General features: G+C 35.5%; 1 pseudogene; it reads left to right on the top strand.

Annotated features, from left to right (window-relative positions):
• The first annotated feature begins 1,158 nt into the window (after positions 1-1,158).
• Positions 1,159-18,862, top strand: LOC121247875 (annotated as a pseudogene).
• The last annotated feature ends 1,271 nt before the right edge of the window (positions 18,863-20,133 follow it).

Here is a 20,133-nt window from a genome sequence, read left to right as displayed (position 1 = left end):
GTTGGAGGCTCTCAGCTCTTGCATGTATTTTCATGTATTTTTTTTAGTTCTTTTTTATATAGATTTTTTTAACAATTTTAAATATTTTTAAAAAATAAAATAAATTAAAAACATCTTTAAAAATAAATAGTAATTTGACAACCTTAGAATATCCTCATTGGATTATGCAAATGCAAATCTAATAGAATGTTTGGATAATAGAGTCCAAAAATATACTACATTGGATTATGCAAATGTAAAAAAAAAAAAAAAAATATAACTTCTAGCTACAATAAATTGGTGTTGTGGATCATATTTAGATTTCACTGTAACTAGACCAAATGGAATAAAAAAGTATTTCTCACTCCCAATATCAACACTTCTTTTTCATTTTCTTTTCTTTTGCTTCTTTCTCTCCTTAATTTTTGGTTGATAGAAGCAGTAAAAAATGTTGACTACTATACAGTACGTCGTTACATTCTCATAAGTAAGAGCCTTGCTAGATACAATTGATTTGACACACCAAACCGCTTCTGACATAACTATTTTTTATTCAAAAGAAAAATAAAAGAAGAAAATGTTCTCTCTCTCACGAAAATTATTTTCGTCTTCAATTCGCACTGTTTCATTAAACGAATACCTTACATGTCAGCGTCGGTACGCGATTTACATTTGCAAGCGAGTTCACATACCAAATCGAACACCAAAGCTGACATGTAAGTCATCCGTTTAATGAAACAGTGTGAATTAAAGACGAAAATAATTTTTGTGAGAGATAGGATCTTTTCTTCTCTTAAAATTTTTCTTCTTTTATTTTTCTTTTCAATAAAAAAAGTCATATCAAAATTGATATACAGTTTAATATGCCAAATCCTTTGTACCTAATAAGGCACCTCCAACTCGAAGCACGCATATTAATTCTACTCTACTATAGCCCTTAATTATGTGGGCTGGGAACCTAATCAAGCAACATGCATGCAATGACATATTGGTGCCCGCCTGAGAGGCCTTGGGGCTGATAATTAATTATAGTAGCTTTTCCTCAATTTGAGGGACCAAATATCCACTTTCAAAGTCATAGAATCGTACATGCTTATTGGACTAATAGTAAATTGAAGGGTGAAAAACGCTGTCAAAAGAAGCGGCATCTCCCATCCCTAGTGTTATAGCATATAGACCATGGGTTAATTAATATACCTCTGTTTTTTGTTTTTGATTTTGTTTTTTTTTTGTTTTTTTGTTTTTTTTTTGTAATTAACGGGGAATAACATTCAGTAATTCATGAATTAATTCCCGGGCGATCATGGGGCGGAGAACTTCCAGAAGTCTACCATGACGTTGTTGATCTTGTAATACCTCTATATATAGATCACCAATGTTTCCTCATATCTTTCTACTCAAGGATGAGAAACAAATTAGCTAGCTAGCTGTAATAACATACAGAAGGCTATTTAGGTTTCTCACTCTGATCTTCATCCACAGAATTTCAACTAGGACAACATATTTTCAGGTTTTGGTGGGTTTATCACTTGTTGCAATACTGAAGAAGTTTTTGTCACATCTCGAATTATTCTTTTTCAGATTTCAAACGGTAGGATCTAAGTTAATTAGCACTACCATTAATTGGTGTCATCTCTTATTTGAATATCTGAACTTGTCGTCCAGTTTTCAGGAAAAGTGACTTATAATGGCCATGGAATGGAGGAATTTGTACCCCAGAGGACTGCTGCTTATATAAGTCAACATGATGTCCATATTGGAGAAATGACTGTAAGGGAAACCTTGGACTTCTCTGCAAGGTGCCAAGGCGTCGGGTCGCGCTATGGTTAGTCAAATTAAGGAATTAACATAATTTTCTCTTTTTCTTAAATACAGTCCTTCAACAGAAATTTCGAGAAGTTGTAACGTGATTAATGGTTCATATATAAATATTACTGATTATTATGCTGGAAATCTGCAGAAATGCTAGCAGAGTTGTCTAGAAGAGAAAAGGAGGCTAATATAAAGCCTGACCCCGATATCGATACCTATATGAAGGTGAGGACAGGACTAGCTGCATGCTCTGATCAGATGACTGATCCATGCTATCAGAGGAATCTATATATATATATATATATATATATATAACATATATATGTCACATTTTTAGATGTTACCGATTAGTTTGATAGTTTTATTTGCTTTTTTATTTATCACAATTGTTCTTAATTACATTGTCTGACACTGTTTTTCATCTGTCAACTGACTTCTGAATCTTCAGGCCGAGGCAACTGAAGGTCAAGACACAAGCGTGGCGATAGATTATATATTAAAGGTCATACTGCCAATTTTCCATTTAGTTCTGTACTTACAAATTAAAATGACTTTTAGGAATATCCAGATCATAATATTCTTCAGTTTCTCCACGTACCACCTTGCTTCAAACTTGAATGTTGTATATATAGGTTTTGGGATTGGAAGTCTGTGCAGATACCATGGTCGGAGATGAGATGCTGAGGGGTATTTCTGGAGGGCAAAAGAGGCGTGTTACAACAGGTTAAACAACTAAAAAGCGTAAAATAACCATTTTGTTAAGTATTTAGCTGTCTCAGGAGTATGATAATCTTCAGCAATATTCTTGAAATCCAGGGGAGATGCTGGTCGGACCAGCAAAGGTTCTATTGATGGATGAGATTTCAACTGGTTTGGATAGTTCTACAACTTTTCAAATTATGAATTCGATCAAGCGATACGTTCACTTTCTTGATGGAACAGCAGTCATCTCCCTCCTCCAGCCAGCACCTAAAACTTAAGATCTTTTTGACGACATTATTCTCCTCTCCGACGGGCAAATCGTGACCAGGGGCCTCGTGAACACGTTCTTGAATTTTTTGAATACATGGGCTTCAAGTGTCCCGAAAGGAAAGGAGTGGCTGACTTCCTGCAAGAGGTATGTGTGGGCGATTTTCAGCCTTCTACTCTTTTCCACTTGTGAAATTTAATTGACCATCTAAAGATGATTATGATTATTCCACGGGTTGTTAAAGACGCAAAATACTAAGAGTACTAGATCTTATTGATAAAATCCGAAATCTGAAATTATGAAAAATTTCCCACAAGTCGGGTTCGAATAATTATGAAAATCTGAAATTATGAGAAAATTTCCCAAAAGGTAAAATACTAATTATTGCAGAAAATTAAAATACGTAATAAAATAAGTATCTTGCCAAATTTTCCTAATCAAAATCAAAATCATCTCTAAAAGTGAAATTGAAATATTTCATAAAAAGTAAAAAATAACTTAAATTTACGACTTGAAGGGAAAAGCGGGAGATTTTGAGTCAATATGCGATAGCTGGATCCCCCTTCATCAGCTTTTAATATTGTGGAGTCGATCTCATGTCTAAATGTTATTTGTTCCATACCCAATATTGGATACATGCAGGTGACCTCAAGGAAAGATCAAGAGCAGTACTGGGCACGCAGAGATGAACCTTACAGGTTTGTCAAGGTCGAGAAATTTGTAGAGGCATTCCAATCATTCCATGTGGGAAGGAGACTAGGAGACGAGCTTGCAACTCCATACGACAAGACAAAAAACCATAGAGCTGCTTTGACAACCAGGAAATATGGTCTCAGCAAGAAGGAGCTTTTGAAAGCATGCTTCTCGAGAGAATACTTGCTTATGAAGAGGAATTCATTCGTCTACTTGTTCAAGCTCACGCAAGTTGGTCTATTTCTTTTATTTTTAGTGCTCCATTTTTTTTTCTTTAAATTAAACGTGATTTGTCTATTAATACTATTTTCGCTGCTGTTAGCTTTCATTGTTGGCAGTTATAACAATGACAGTTTTCTTACGGACCAAGATGCATCGTCATTCAGTAGAGGATGGAGGAGTTTTCCTGGGCGCTTTGTTCTTTGCTGTGACTAGGAATATGATGAACGGAATGGCAGAAATTGCTTTGACCATTGCAAAGATTCCTGTTTTCTACAAGCAAAGGGACTTCCTTTTCTACCCTTCCTGGGCATATGCTCTTCCATCATGGATCCTCAAAATCCCCATAACGTTCGTGGAAGTTGGAGTTTGGGTCTTCATGACCTATCATTTCATTGGATTTGATCCAAATGTTGCAAGGTATTTCATAATTAAATCTATTTTAAATGACAAGTAGCAGTCTTTGACAACGTCCATCATTAATAAAATTAAGTCATTTTTTCAGTTTTTCCTTTCAAATTAATTCCTGGCCTTTTTTTTTCTCAAATGGGAAAAACTGAAAAATTGACTTTATGTATTGATGGTTGTCAAATAGGCCGGGTGCTTAATTATAAATTGGGATGCTCAGAAAGAGCTTTATTATAAGTTATTGAATGAAAAACAACATATACATAATTTTTTTTATGAAGTTAAAAGTGTAATAGGTGTACTAGAAGTACTACTTTAAATTAATTGTTATTATTTATAATTTTTTATAGATTTAAATAATTAAAACAATACTAGTTTCTTTCGCTAATATTTAAAACTCTAGCTTTCATTAAATTATAAGTTTCCCATAATTTAGTTTTAAATTCTGTCATTGGTGGCCATTAATTAAAGTTATTAAAAATGATGGGTAAAATAGATAATTCATTGTATTTATTGCGCATGCATGCATGGTCAGTTGCTACAAATTCATGAATTCCTGTAACATATAATATGTTAAAAGGGATTAGAAACAATAAGCAAAATGAATTATTTAATGTATTTAAGTAAAATTGATGTCAAGATTCTTTGATCAATTAAAAATACCTTGCATTTTTTAAAAATAAAAATAAGAAAAAAAAAAGAAGAAAGAAAGAAAGAAGGAATGAATGAAAGAAAGTAAAACTGATCTATTAATTACTCCCAACGATACGCGGGTGCGGTGGATCTTGACTAGGGGTATAACTTGTCTGGTTTTGGATAAAATTTAAGACCGAATCAGTATGTACCGGTTTTATATTTTTCAAAACCGATTACGCACCGGTTATCCTCCTAAACTAGAACTTCCGGTTTTACCCGTTTTCGGTCCGATCCAGTCCGATTTTCTAATTTTTTTAAAATGTAAGTTTAACAATTTGTCATTAAAAATTTGTTTATAAAAATAAATAAATAAAAACTGATTTAAAAAAGTCTGTTTTATACTTTTATTAATAGATTAGACTATATAATAGTATTAATATTAGACTATTGGTATAATTATAAGTTATATATTAGTATTAGTTATAAACTATAAATTTAATATTAGTATTAGTTATAAAATTTTAGTAAAAACGTGTAGTATTAATTATAAGTATAACTATAGCCATTAGTCTAATAGTATTAGTTATAAACTTTTAGTGATTTAGAATTAACATTTTAGGTAATAATTTATAAATTATAATAACAAATTTTTTCATATATGAATATATAATTATATATATTATATATAAAAATTTCACATAAAAATTTATAATTATACATAATATATAAAACTTATATAATTAATATATATATAATATTTTGTATAAAACTTATATATACAATAATACACATATTATTTTTCATATATATTTTTTATCAACCGGTCCTGTTCGGTCTGAAAAATCCTAAAATCCGAACCGGCCGATTTTCACATTCTAAGAACCGATCCCGAACCGGACCGGTTCAAAACTGGTCCGGTCCAGACCGGTTCAAAACTGGTCCGGTCCAGACCGATTTTCTAGTTTGAATTTACATCCCTAATCTTGACTGCTAAATAAGAATAAGACTTTCGTTTGAGCATTGATCATCAATAAAATTGACTTGTCTAATTCCAAGACTTTCATTAAATTTTCATTTTTTAAAAAAAAAAAGAGATAAATAACTTCTCATTTAAAAAAAAAAATTGAATAACTTGGAAAATAAAAAATGAGAAAAAATGATTTTATTAGTAGTTGTTGAATATGAATGGTTTTTATTTTGATATTTGTATATCACGTAAATTGAGATGAGACGATAATATAAGCAACCATAAATATACAATCAATCCTTTTCAAAAGTTGTAAAAAAATTATAAAAAAAAAAACACTATGTATATAGTACTACTCACTTTTGTATATTTCTTACGCACTCTATTAATTATGTAATTGGTCACTCTTTTTTAAAATAAAATAATTATTTTGACCAATCATATCAATAATAAAATTTATAAAAAATACATAAAAATGACTGTGTATAATATTATTCTAAAAGAAAATAATAAGTAACGTCTCTATCATCTTTGATATCGACGTACGTGCAACTGCATGCAGGTTGTTTAAGCAGTACCTTCTGCTAATAGTTCTAGCCCAGACATCTTCAGCACTATTCCGATTTATTGCGGCAATGGCTAGGAACATGATTGTTGCTAACACGTTCGGGACGTATGTATTGACCTTACTTTTTGCATTGGGTGGCTTTGTCCTGTCAAGAGGTTATACTTTGGTTTGCATATTTTTAGCTAACCCCATCCACATGACTAGACTATCCCTTTAAAAAATGTTGCTTTCTTCTTACTTCGATCTACAGAGGATATTAAGGCTACGTTTGGGTACTAATAATACTTCAAATACTCTCACTACTATTTTTTCTTTTATTATTACTTTTTACCTATTTTTTTACTATTTATTACTTTTTACCTATTATTTATTATTCTATTATTACTTTTTCATTACTATTCACAAACATTCTCGACACTTCTCAAGTATTATCACTACTCAAACATAGCCTAAAAACTGGCTTTCACCAATCATGTATGGGCAAAATGCAATAGTGGCAAATGAGTTCCTCGGGAAGAGTTGGAGCCATGTGATTTCCTTAACTATAAATTTCGACCCTGAAGCTTTCTGCTGACTCTTAAGAGAAAGATTTTTTTTTTTTTTCTTACAGCACTTCTTCAATGAATTAGGTTCTTAATAACTCAAACGAGACACTTGGAGTTGAGGTATTGAGGTCTCGAGGGTTCTTCCCGCATGCATATTGGTATTGGATAGGCATTGTGTTAAAAGTCTAGGATCGAGACACAATGGAAGAAAGATAATTTCATTCTCTTTTGTGTTTTCTGTATCACTTTTTTACAACCAGGAAAAACATATATATATATATATATATATATATATATGCGCTAAGCCTATCAAACAAAAGAATAAAAAGAATAAAGTTGAGTTTGCCAGCTAATGCTAAGTGTCTATACAAAAGAAGATAAAACTATAACAGAATTCATCAGAGTGCAGCAGCTATGTAGTGCAGCAGTGCAGCAGCCATGTAGTGCAGCAACCATGTAGTGGGGGAATACACTCTACTATTAGGAATGGAAAGGGCTCTCATTCTGACATGTGGTTGTAGGGAAGTCTGTACCCTTCTCTCCTTGCTTTTGTATTTCTTGAGACTCCCCCTCAAGATGGGCATATATGTTCAAGATGCCAATCTTGGACAATAAGAAATTCAAGACAGGAGCTGATAACGCCTTAGTAAATATATCCGCCAATTGAAATTTTGATCCCACATGGACTGGTGTGATAGTTCCAACCAATACCTTTTCCCGAACGAAATGACAATCCAGCTCCACATGCTTAGTTCTTTCATGGAAAACAGGATTTTTGGTGAGGTGAATGGCTGATTGACTATCACAGAAAAGAAGTGCAGGTTGTTCATGAGTTGTATTGAAATCTTTGATCAATGTGATTAACCATACTATCTCACAACTAATATGTGCTAAAGCTCGGTATTCTGCCTCAGCAGAGGATCGAGACATAGTCAATTGCTTCTTTGACTTCCAACTGATCAAAGAGTCTCCAAGAAATATACAAAAAACATGTGACTAACCTCCTCGTATCGGGATATGCTACCCAATCCGAGTCACTATAGGCTTTTAAATGTGGATCTGAACTAGAGGCAAAGAAAATACCCTATCCAATTGACCCTTTTAAATATCTGAGTATCCTATGAGCTGTGTGCAAGTGTTCTTGGCTCGGCTTATCCATAAATTGATTAAGAGCACTTACTGCATAGGTGATGTCGGGCCTTGTGATTGTCAAATATCAGCCTACCAATGAGCCTTCTATAGCCAGTTATATCAGATAAAGGATCCTTGGAAGCATGTGACAGCTTGTGATTTTGCTCTATGGGAGTGTCAACAGATTTGCACCCTAATAATCCGGCATCTTCAAGAATTTCCAAAGTGTATTTCCTTTGACAAATATGAATTCCAGTTGATGATCTCGCAACTTCCAAACCTAAAAAGTATTTGAGAGCTCCTAGATCTCTAATCTTGAATTGAGTGTGCAAATAAACATTGATTGCTTCTATAGCTGCTAAATTGTTACTCCCCACTATAATGTCATCGACATATACGAGGAGAGCCATAAAACCATTCTCATCAGTCCTTGTAAATAAAGAATAGTCTAATTTTGATTGTTTAAACCTAATAGCAAGGAGAGAAGAAGTAAATTTGGAGTTCCATTGTCTAGAGGCTTGTTTCAAGCCATAAAGAGATTTGTGTAACTTGCAAACAAGTTTACTACTCTTGGAATGAGACTCCCCCTTAACCTAAAATCCCGAATGAAGCTCCATATAAATCTCTTTAGAGAGATCTCAGTGAAGAAAAGCATTATGGACATCCAACTGGTCCGTAATGCCAAAGCTAAGAACAATCTGACAGTAGTGAGCTTTGCTACTGGGCTGAAGGTTTCTTCGTAGTCAAACCCTTCTCGTTGAGTGTAACCTTTAGCTACCAACCGAGCCTTGTGCTTATCAATGGACACATCTGATTTGAGTTTCTTCTTAAAAACATACTTACACCCAATGGTCTTCTTGCCTGGGGGTAGAGAAGTAATGGACCAGGTGCCATTTGCCTCAAGAGCATTAAGTTCAGATTGCATGGCAGCACGCCAATGAGGAGAAACTACAGCCTCTTCATAAGTTTTAGGTTCGTGTGTGAGAGAAAGAGAGAGGGCATATGATTTATGAGAGGGAGATAATTGATCATAAGTAAGGTGATGTGAAAGAGGATGAGTGGTGGAGGTAGAAAACAAACTACTAGCAGATGAGGGTGCAACAAGTGCACAATGATAATCATTCAAGTATGAGGGGGTGTGTCTAATTCTCTCGGATCGCCTCAGGTCAGTTTGTGGTAGTGGTGCAGTAGGAGAAAACAACTCAGTGTGTGTTTCCTCAATTATATCATCAGCAGATGCCTCTAGGGGAGGAGTACAATCTGATCCGAGAGAAGGAGAAGGAGATGAATGAGATGCAATAGAAGAAGAATCTAAATTGGAAGTAGGAACAAGAGGGGAATTGATGTTAGTGGGAGTAGATGAGGTGCTAAAGTAAAAAAAAAAAACAGGTGGATTAATTGAGAAGGAATCAGGTTGAGTATTAATGGAAGGGGTTGAGTTTGAATCCTGAAATGGAAAAAACTGATTCCATAAAAATGACATCCCTAGAGACAAGAGTAGTTTGGGTGTTTAAATCAAACACTTTATATCCTTTAGTTCTTGAAGGATAACCCAGAAATATGCATTTTCGTGCCCTAGAGTCGAATTTTAATCTGTTATGCTTAAGAGTAGAGACATAACATAGGCACCCAAAGACTCTCAAATGTGAGTAAGTAGGGAAAGAAGAAAAGAGGATCTCATATAGCGATTTGTTGTGGAGAATTGGAGTCGGTATCCTATTAATCAAATATGTGGCTGTTAAAATAGCATCCCTCCAAAATTTTATTGAAAGGGAGGCTTGAAAAAGAAGTGACCGAGCTACATTGAGCAAGTGTTGGTGTTTCCGTTCTACCACTCCATTTTGCTGTGGTGTATAGACATAAGTTTTTTGATGGATGATTCCATGAAAGTGGAAGAAATCCGGCATATGGAATTCTAAACCATTGTCGGTCCTAATTTGCTTGACTTTGGAGTTAAATTGGGTGTTTATCATGTGAATGAATGATTGTAGAAGCTGTTTAGCTTCATATTTGAACTTCATTAAATAAACCCATGTAACCTGGCTGTAATCATCGACAATGGTTAAAAAATAGTGATGTCCTTGTAGAGAAGCTTGTGAATATGGTCCCCAAACATCACAATGCATTAATTCAAAGATAGATGAAGTTGAAGATTCACTTAATTGAAAGGAAATTCGTTTTTGCTTTGCCATGTGACAAACAGTACAATGAGTTTGTTCTTTACACTTTACATAAGGAGAAGAGGACTGAATTAAATTCAGCCTTTGATTGGATAAATGCCCTAATCTAAAGTGCCAAATGTTGAACTCCTGTTGTGTCACAGCATTGCAAACCCGAGTATTGGAGGAAGGTAAGTGAGTTTTGATTTTCTGGTTGGAAGGAGTGCGCCCGAGTGAGCTGAGATCAAGGAAGTATAGCCTATGATGAACTCTAGCAATTCCAATCGTTATCCATGAAGATCGGACCTGCAGAAAACAGAAGTGATCCAAAAATACTAAGCAAATAAGAGAGTCACGAGTGAATTTGCTTACAGAGAGTAGATTAAAGTTGAAGGTAGGAACGCAGAGGACATTTTTAAGTATGATAGATGCTGAAAGTTGCACATCACCAATATGGGTGACAGCAACTTGAGTACCATTAGGAAGTTGAACATGGGCTTTAGTGGTGCAAGTAATTGTGGTGAGTAGAGAGGGAGAACAGACCATATGATATGTAGCTCCATTGTCAACAATCCAAGGTGTGTCATCAATGCTATGAAGTTTCTTATGTGAGAGTGATAAGAAACTATGATGCTGAGAAGGTGAAAAAGGTGATGCCGATGTAGTAGAAAGACAATGAGGTATACCTGCCATGTTGGAATGAACAGCTATGGATGGAGTAGATTCTGCGTTGGTGGAGGTTGTTGCTTGAGAAGCAGAAAGATGGTTATGACTAGGCTGTAGAGACTGACCATCCACAAGTGCTAACAGCCTCTGAACCTAATCCTGAGTGAATGGCAACTAAGGACCTTCCAAAAACACCTTCCCTTGACCCTGAGACACCACCTAATTAGCCGAGTGAAAACCAGAAGAACTATTGCTCGAGTACCCTGGCTTAGTCTTTGTGAATTTGAAGTTTGGAGGAAACCCAACAAGCCTGTAGCATTTCTCTCGTGTATGCCCTGCCTTTCCACAATGTTGACAAGTTAAATCTGATTTTTCCTTTCTTTTGAACTGAGCAGCAAGAGTCGAAGATTCAGTGGCTGGCAAGACTAAGCTCCTGGTTTGCCTCTGCCTTTCTTCTTGCATAACCATAGAAAACGTCTTATCTAATGAAGGGATTGGGCTCATGAGGATTATTTGTCCTCTTATTGTTTCATAGGAATCGTTCAATCCCATGAGGAATTTGAACACATAATTTGATTGTTGTATATCCCCAACTGAATTAAGTGCTTCACAAGTACAAAGCCCACAAGAACAGTAAGGTAACGGCCTATAGTTGTGCAATTCCTCCCATATACCATTTAATTGAGTGAAGTATTCGCTTACCAACTGTGTCCCTTGCACAACAGTGCTAAGTTGCTGTTGAAGTTGGAAAATCTGCATGTTATCTGGTTGAGCAAAACGAGTCTTGAGTTTTTCCCATACCTCCTTTGCAGAGCTGATGTAGAAGACGTTGGAGGCTATTTCCTTCGAAATATAGTTGAGTATCCATGAGAGAATCAGGTTGTTGCAGCGTAGCCAAGGAACGTAGAGAGAATCAGCCAAATCTGGGGTTGAGATTCTCCCATCTAGAAACCCCATTTTGTTCTTAATTGAAATGGCTAGAGTAAAGGACCTATGTCATGTGAGGTAGTTCGACCCAGTGAGGGGAGGAGTGATGACCACAGTGTGGGAGTTATCACTGTGATGAAGAAAATATGGGCTGTTTGGGTTTTCTGAGGGAGAAATGCGGGATTGATGAAATCATTGGATGGGTGAGATGCCACACTGTTGGAATCACTGGAATCATTGTCCTCTGCCATTGATGGAGTAGTAGTTTGAGAAAAAGAAAGGCAAAAAAAAAAAGAGAGATCAAATGCTGAGAAAGTGATTAATAAAATGACTAGGAGAAAACAAGGCAATATGAGAATGGGAAAACCTGTCTCTGTGATACCATGTTAAAAGTCTAGGATCGAGACACAATGGAAGAAAGATAATTTCATTCTCTTTTGTGTTTTCTGTATCACTTTTTTACAACCAGGAAAAACATATATATATATATATATATATATATATATATATATATGTGCTGAGCCTATCGAACAAAAGAATAAAAAGAATAAAGTTGAGTCTGCCAGCTAATGCTAAGTGCCTATACAAGAGAAGACAAAACTATAACAGAATTCATCAGAGTGCAGCAGCCATGTAGTGGGGGAATACACTCTGCTATTAGGAATGGAAAGGGCTCTCATTCTGACGTGTGGTTGTAGGGAAGTCTGTACCCTTCTCTCCTTGCTTTTGTATTTCTTGAGACATTGGGGCATTGACTGGATTCATACTACTATTCAACATCGGTGCCATTCTAGCTCTCGCTTTTCTCAACCGTGCGCATCATCTCCTATTCACACTTTTAATCCTTTTTAAGTATAGAAGAAATGTACTATATAACGTAGGATAACTTTGTGCAGCCCTTGGGAAGCCACAGACTGTAAAATCAGAACAACTAGAAAGCAATGAACACGGAGAGAATAATGGCCAAGGTATACCATTAGCGCAAAGAGGGAATAACCCACATCATTGTAGCAATATAGGTGATATTCCACGTATGTATACATTATATCAGTCATATATATTTCCTAACGTACAATTCGAGTCTTAAATAAGTTTGATCAACATGCAGGGAGTGGAGAAGAGATTAGGAGGGGAAGTACCTCCGCTGGGTCCTTTGCTGCAACGACAGAAGAAGAGATGAGGGCAAGCCATAACAAGAAAACAAGAATGGTTCTTTCATTTGAACCATATTCAATCACCTTTGATGAAATTACATATGCCGTTTACATGCCGCAGGTAACTGATGATCATGATATTATAGTTTTTTTTAATTAATTAATTAAAGCTTCCATTTGCTTCATTAAGATGGGATTTTCCAGAAATTAGAGAACTCATGATCCTTTCAATATAACATGCAGGAAATGAAGGATCAGGGTGTCCTTGAGGAGAAATTGGTGCTTCTGAAGGGTTTGAGTGGTGCTTTTAGGCCAGGTGTCCTCACAGCTTTGATGGGTGTTAGTGGTGCCGGTAAAACAACTCTGATGGACGTGCTAGCTGGTAGGAAAACTGGTGGATATATTGAGGGGAACATCACAATTTCAGGGTACCCGAAGAAGCAAGAAACATTTGCTCGAATTTCTGGATATTGTGAGCAAAATGACATCCACTCTCCTTATCTTACTGTCTATGAGTCCTTGCTTTTCTCAGCATGGCTACGTTTATCCCCTCATGATATCGATTCTGAATCAAGGAAGGTAGGTAACTTAAAGAAAAATGCGCTTCGGGCTATTGCTATTTCTTTTTCCTACAATTTCTAGTGCTATTTCCAGTCCAAATTTAACTTGATCGAGATGTGTCCTAGGCTTAAACTCCCTTTATAGTACTGCTGCTGGACTGTCAAGTACTCAGCTTGTTTAGATTAGTTTTCAATAATATTTTAGAATTTGAGCTCGACTTCTATTAGCAAGGCTGAATATCAGGATATATGAAACCAGTCACGGTATCAAGGTTAATAAACTCACTTGTATTATCAAATTAACGTCTTTGATCTATTAATTAATAAACAAAGACTTTTGCTCTATTATTGCTAATCATGGTGCTGCTAAACCTTATCATAAAGAATACACCAAAATACAAGTGGATGAAGTACCTAAAGTGCAAGAACTTTTAATATTTTTAGAGAAAGAAAAGAATGTCGTATCTCTTCTGACTTATAAGGGTATGAACAGAAACCTCATTTACCATCAATCATTGATCAGACCAAATATCATAAAAAAAACTCCACATTAATTATGATCCTCTAGATCTAACCAACCCCCTGGCGCCTTTAATCATAACCTCTTGCAAAATAGATGAGATGAATATCCCAAGGCTAGAATTCGTCCAAGCAGTACAAATTATAAATGGATGATAAAATTTCTTAGACTTGGCTCAAAACAATTGTTCATAGAGAAGACCCATATATAGAAACTCTAAGCAAACGTCTTAAAGAGAGACTTCTTAACTTTTTTAGTTCCCTAATACCCAACCCTCCTTCCTCAATAAAAAGATACAACTTAAGGAGCTTGAAAATTTATACAAGTGCCAGTGATTTACTGTATTTTCAATTACAATATATGTTTACAGATGTACATTGAGGAAGTCATGGAGCTAGTGGAGTTGAACCCTTTGAGGCAGGCATTAGTTGGAATTCCTAGAGTTAATGGTCTGTCAACCGAGCAGCGGAAAAGGCTCACGATTGCAATCGAGCTTGTTGCAAACCCCTCCATAATATTCATGGATGAGCCAACTTCAGGTCTAGATGCAAGAGCTGCAGCCATTGTTATGCGGACAATAAGGAACACAGTAGATACGGGAAGAACAGTAGTTTGCACCATCCATCAGCCAAGCATTGACATTTTTGAAGCTTTTGATGAGGTGAGCAATGTTAAAATCCAAGGCTAGCTTCAAGCGTTTTTGTAGGTTCTCTTCAAAACTTGACTATATATAAGATATATACTAAATCACGGGGTTGCAGCTTTTCCTAATGAAACGCGGAGGACAGGAGATATATGTGGGGCCATTGGGTCGCCATTCTTGCCACCTTATCAAGTATTTTGAGGTGTGATTATTTGTGTAATGCCCCAAATTCGGGTGGCTTGGAGAGTTACTATATGTGACTTATAAACACAAATTCCGACACAACTAAAATAAATCTCCATCAAAACTTTATTATCAAAACTCAAACTCAAGTCTTCCAAATAAACACCTTGAAAACTCCATAAAACCAATATTGCAACAGAACAAAAAAATAAACTAAGGAGTCAACAATCTTCCGGTAGTCATAACAAACCAAATTGATAACTTAACGAGTCTTACTAACCCAAGATAAAATTAAATCTAAGAGATATTAAGTCTGAAAGACATCAGAATTCCTTCTCTTAACATCCTCTCCTCAGCTTAATCATGCTCACCAAACTAAACCCGATCCTCAGTTGGACTATCCACATCATCTGAAAATATTATGAAAATAGGGAGTGAGTTATCAACAACTCAGTAAGCAAGAGACATATGCTATCGTGCAAACATGAGCATTTACCAAGTACAATATGCAGAACAAAAAAAAACATATTTTTCCAAATGTAACAGAACGATAGTTTTAAGACAAGTAAAACCCGTAATACTTTAGCATAACATAAACTGAGTATCATTATCACATCAAAACAGAGCATCACACAGAGCAGAGACCATGTTTCACCCCCGTGGTAGGGTTGTGCTAACACCGGTGGCCAAACCAGGCAGAGACAGAGGTGAATCTTTCCTTTATTCTTCTCGGAACCCCGAGTGTGCACACATAAAATACCACAATAAAACCACTTTGTTTCCAAAGTGGGTGCACTCAGAGACAGAGAAATTGGTACCAACCCAAAACAGAGCAGAGCATAACAGAGCAGAGCAGAGCAAAGCAGAGACAGAGTCAGATACAAAATCCAGTATACCATGCCAAAGGTTTTCAGATGTTATATCAAAATAATACAGAATACCAAAACATAATCAGTCAGTTTACACACACTGAAAACAAAAGCCAGAACATCTTTATAAATAAATGCACAGTTTTTTAGATTTTCAATATCGCTCATTTTTCTGATTTCAGAAATCACATGACAAAATTTAGCTCATGTCTACACAATGCACGTCAGAAAGTATTTTTCTTTTTTCACACAGATTTCATCAATAATGCAAATAAGCGACCGAGGTTGATCTTTGTTTTTCCAAGTTCTCATCTCATCACAAAATATGCAAGTTTTCAGAAAGTCAACCTCAGTCTTATTAACTTGTATAAAACCTAGCATAGGAATCCCACTTACCTGACTCCTGCAGCGTATCATCTAAGCCTTGAAAACGATCTCTATCAATCTCGTCACCTATTCATAAAAATAATATAAACACTGAGTATCAAACAACAATTGACATAACGTCCTTCTAATAATTAAAACCCATAATATAGCCAAAAACAACTCACTAATACGACCATATGGTAATCTGAACAGCCCGATCATCAACCCAAAAATAAAGAAAAAAAAACAAATTCTAATTTTAATATTGACCTATAAGCCCATCAAAACCAATGCCAACTCAAATAATCAATAATTCATCCTCATTTCAGCAGCTATAACTCTAAGCAACCACCAACAATTTAACTAAAACAACATTACACAACTTCAAAACTCCTCCCACACCACCTCGCCAACACCCATAAGCCACCATTTATAAATTTTTCTTCAACAAGAAAACACCAACAGAACACAAAGCCCCCAACATCATATTATAAAAAGTAGAAATTTTTTTCCAAGAATTATAACATCAAAAGCCACGAATTTACACCATGAAACAGGAACGTAAAATAGCACTCGGTTTCCTCACCCCTTACCGGTTTGACAGAGTTCGGCGTCAACACTACGGTAAGGAGATAAAACACTTCACAAATGGGAGAGAACAAACGAGAAATGAGAGTGGATGAGCGTCTAAAAACCAAACCACCAGTAGGGAGAAAACGCAGCAACACCACCTGGAAACACCCCACGCGGCAGCACAATGAAACAGGGGCTATATTGAAGAAAGAAGAAAAATAAAAAACATAAATAAACTACAAATAAAATAAAAGGCGTCGACTTGAGAGGAAAAGGGAGATACCTGAAGATGATGATGCAGCGCAAGAGGGAGAGAAGAGACGAGCTTGAAGAGAGGAACACTAACTGCAGAAATAGCGGGACGCGAGAGAGAGACGTCGACTATGAGAGAAAAACCGAAAGTGAGGGAAAAGGAAAATTGAGGAAATTTAGGGCATGGGATTCGGAACCACAAAACAAACTCAACAAAGAGAAGAGAGGGATTCGGGAAGGTGAGTGGGTTACAGGAAGGAGAGGGACACGGGGCAAAACAGAGGAAAAAGAAACCGAAAGAGGGGAAGAAGGGATCGGGGGAGGGAAAAGAAAAGGGAGAAGAAACTTACCCCTCCCAAAACGGCGTCGTTTGCCCACTTAAAATGAAAGGGGCTGGGCCCCCGCGTGCGATCTGGGCTTCACCAAGAAAAAAATAAAAATGGGCCTTACACTTTGGGAATAAGAATATATATGAAAAAAATCATTAATCTTAGTTGTTTTGTATACTTGCTCATACCTGTATTTTTTTTTTTCATCTAGAGCATCGAAGGAATCAAAAAAATTAAAGATGGTTACAACCCAGCAACATGGATGTTGGAAATTACGACTTCAATGGAGGAAATAGCTTTGGGTGTCGATTTCACAAAAATATACAAGAACTCGGAGTTGTATAGGTAGGTTTAATGTTCTATTACTTGACAATTATATCGTAACAAAAAATATTAATATTATATATACCATGTATCGTGACCATGTCATGTATAAGATATTTTTCACTTGAAATATTGTATTGCAAATGCATTAGGAGAAACAAGGCAATTATTGAACAATTGAACAAGCCTGCTCCTGCTTCAAAGGACATCTATTTCCCAAGTCAATACTCTCAGTCGTTTTTCACACAATGCATGGCATGCTTATGGAAACAACATTTGTCCTACTGGAGGAACCCACCATACACTGCTGCAAGAATGCTCTTTACAGTTGCCGTAGCCTTGACATTTGGAACAATGTTCTGGGACCGAGGCTCTAAAATGTAAGTCAGTCTCGGAGGGTTAACTTGGGACTTCTGTGGTTGATTGATACATTATATTAAATATAATGTATCTTTCTATTTCTAATTGCAGTGAAAAGCAACAGAATCTCTTTAATGTGATGGGCTCTATGTATGCTGCCATTGCCTTCCTTGGCCTCCAAACTGCTTCGTCTGTTCAGCCGGTTGTGGATGTTGAACGAACAGTCTTTTACAGAGAAAGAGCTGCTGGAATGTATTCAGCCTCGTCATATGCATTTGCACAGGTAAACACGGAGACAAAGTTTATGCACTTTATCAATAATAATTAAAGAGATTTTGCACGTTGATACCATTTCCATATCTTCCGGCAGGCTGTGATTGAGCTTCCATATGGTTTTGTACAAGCTGCAGTATACGTTGTCATAGTCTATTCAATGATTGGATTTGAATGGACTGCCACCAAATTCTTTTGGTACATCTTTTTCACATACTTCAGATTAATGTACTACACCTATTTCGGCATGATGAGCGTTGCGTTGACACCAAACCACAAGATCGCTTCTGTAGTTTCCATTGCATTTCATGCACTATGGAACCTCTTTTCAGGATTCACTATACCAGGACCAGTAAGTATATATATAATGTAAATTAGTGATACATATATGCATGCATCTAACAATAACTGAATTGATGTTTTTCTTGGTCATCTGATCTTCCTTTCATTTCCTTTTCATTCATTTTCTTTCCTTTCATTTTCGTACTAATTGGTAATTAAACAACGTCGATGATCAGCGGATACCTATATAGTGGAGATGGTATTACTGGGCATGTCCAATGGCTTGGACCATGTATGGATTGGTTGCTTCCCAGTTTGGAGATGTAAAGGACATGCTTGACACAGGTTTAACAGTGGAAGCTTTTGCGACAAGTTATTTTGGATACAAACATGACTTCGTTGCAGAGGTAGCAGTTGGAGTTGTTGGGTTTGCAGCCCTCTTTGCATGCATCTTTGGCTTTGCCATCATGGTCCTTAATTTCCAAAGGCGTTAGACAAGTCATGATGTTTTGATTATATAGATGTAAATAAAAGATGTGATCTTAGCATGAATGTTAAGGGAAATAACGTCGATCTGTGCCACTTTCTCTTCCCCCAATTCCATTTTATATATGTATGATCATGTGACAGTACTACTGGATATTTGATCGGGGAATTAGCCTAATTTCCTTTTTATTGACAGTTTGGTGTTTATATATATGTGTGTGTGTGTTTCCTAAGTGATGATAATTGTATTACAACAGTATATATGAAGCGATCGATCCTAAATAACAAAACTATTATATAATATTGTGCATTTAAGAAATTACTTTAAATGATAATTAATTGCATGTGTTGACTAATTAAAACGTGTATAAGATATGCTTAATTCGCTGATTTGAAAAATAAAAGAGAGATATATAAAATAAATAATTCAGTTTTTTCAAATCTCAAAATAATAATAATAAATAATAAATAATATTTTAACAATATTTTATTTAATTTTCAACTTTTATCTAAAACTATCTCATCTCATCTCACATCACCATCCAAACGGCCGCCTTCGAGCTAGTTCCATGCACGAAGCTGAACCTATATATTAGTGTAAATGTAAGGGGCCAATATGGACACGGTTCGTTGGATCGTGAGGGACCAATACCAATCATAATAGTCGAATTATGTATATTTTTATTATTTTAAATAAATTATTATCATAAATACATAGTGTTAGTTTTTATATTTTATTAGTTTTGATATATTTATTTTTCTCACTTAATTTTAAATTTTTTTTTAATTAATTGGTATTGGAATTAGGAAAGAATTATAAAGCTAATATTATGTCGAGGCACTGTACGTACTTACAAAGATAGACTTCTTTAAAAAATAAGTAGCAAAAAGATAAGTTTTAAGTCCACGTAAAACTAAAAAATAAGAAACGGTAAAAGACAGACAAAAACAAAAAACAAAACACGCGCTGCACTTACCACGGAACAAAGCACGCTGGCGTGAAAAGGGGCTGCAACTGCACATTAATGGACCACGGAACAAAGAAACATGAAAATAACGAGAGAGAGAGAGAGAGAGATTAGCATTAACGTAGAAAACAAAATACTAATTTTGATCTAGTTTTTATACCAATGTTTAAGTCCTGAGAAATGTAATTTTTATTTTTCCTTAGTTTTTTAAAATACTATTTTCATATTTATTTATGTTCACATTTTAAAGTTTATTTTCATGAATATGTTTAACTAAATTTTCAAATAAACTTGAGGATGAAATCTCATTG

Source organism: Juglans microcarpa x Juglans regia, chromosome 1D (assembly GCF_004785595.1).
Source record: "Juglans microcarpa x Juglans regia isolate MS1-56 chromosome 1D, Jm3101_v1.0, whole genome shotgun sequence".
Lineage (NCBI taxonomy): Eukaryota > Viridiplantae > Streptophyta > Magnoliopsida > Fagales > Juglandaceae > Juglans > Juglans microcarpa x Juglans regia.
This window is presented reverse-complemented; position numbering and strand designations above follow the sequence as displayed.